The sequence below is a fragment of the Buceros rhinoceros genome, unplaced genomic scaffold, assembly GCF_000710305.1.
Source record: "Buceros rhinoceros silvestris isolate BGI_N320 unplaced genomic scaffold, ASM71030v1 scaffold4406, whole genome shotgun sequence".
Lineage (NCBI taxonomy): Eukaryota > Metazoa > Chordata > Aves > Bucerotiformes > Bucerotidae > Buceros > Buceros rhinoceros.
This window is the reverse complement of record NW_010417963.1, coordinates 26,816-27,666: the sequence shown is the minus strand read 5'-3', so window position 1 is coordinate 27,666 and position 851 is coordinate 26,816.

Genomic DNA, 851 nt, shown 5'->3' with positions numbered 1-851 from the left:
CCTGCTGATGATCCTCCAGCTTACAGGAGAAATTTTTCCTGTTCCCAGAGTGCTTGACCATCACTTTGTGGTATTGCATTTCCTCATTACAATCTCTTTGGTCCTTTAGTTACCTCTACAATACAGGAGGTTAGCCTGGACTATCTGCTTCTGGATGTGACCATGTCTAAATTCAGCCACTTACCTTTGGGTGAGAATTAGATTCTTTGGTGTCAAAAGAACCACTAGTGACTCTTAGCAGTCTTGCTGAATTTCTTACAAACTTTTCTGAATACAAGCTTGTCTAGGCCTTTTTATAAGGCCTTTATTTATGAAACTGCCTAGACTTACTTTTAAAAAATGTGCTAGGCACGTAATTGGAAACCCTGGTGATACTTCATCTTTGGATTCTAAAAACTAATGTATAGGTTCAGAACTACATTGAGTTGTGCTCGATGCTTACTTCATGCTGTGAGAAAAAGGCAAAGGATTTTATAAAAGTTTTTCTGAGATGCTAAGCTTTTCTCTTGGTGATGAAAAAGAATTTCAAAGATATTGCAAAAAATTCTAGTAATATTCCTCTAACAGGCCGGCCACAGGATTGCACAACAACTTAATGAAATACAACCTGTTTTTCTTGCACAGAAACAGCCTCTGCAAATCTGCTGGAAAATGTCTGGTGTGTGGAAAAGGTGGTGGTGTGTGCCTTCCTTAACCAACATGATTGTTACACATAAATCTGTGTCAATCTTGCTAGCCTTCATCTTGATCGTACCTGTCTCCTTTGTATTTAAAAATAGCAATGACAATCTCTCTCCCTCTGCCTTTTTAGCTTGATTAGTTCATAGTTGAAAATGTGAGACACTTGAGGA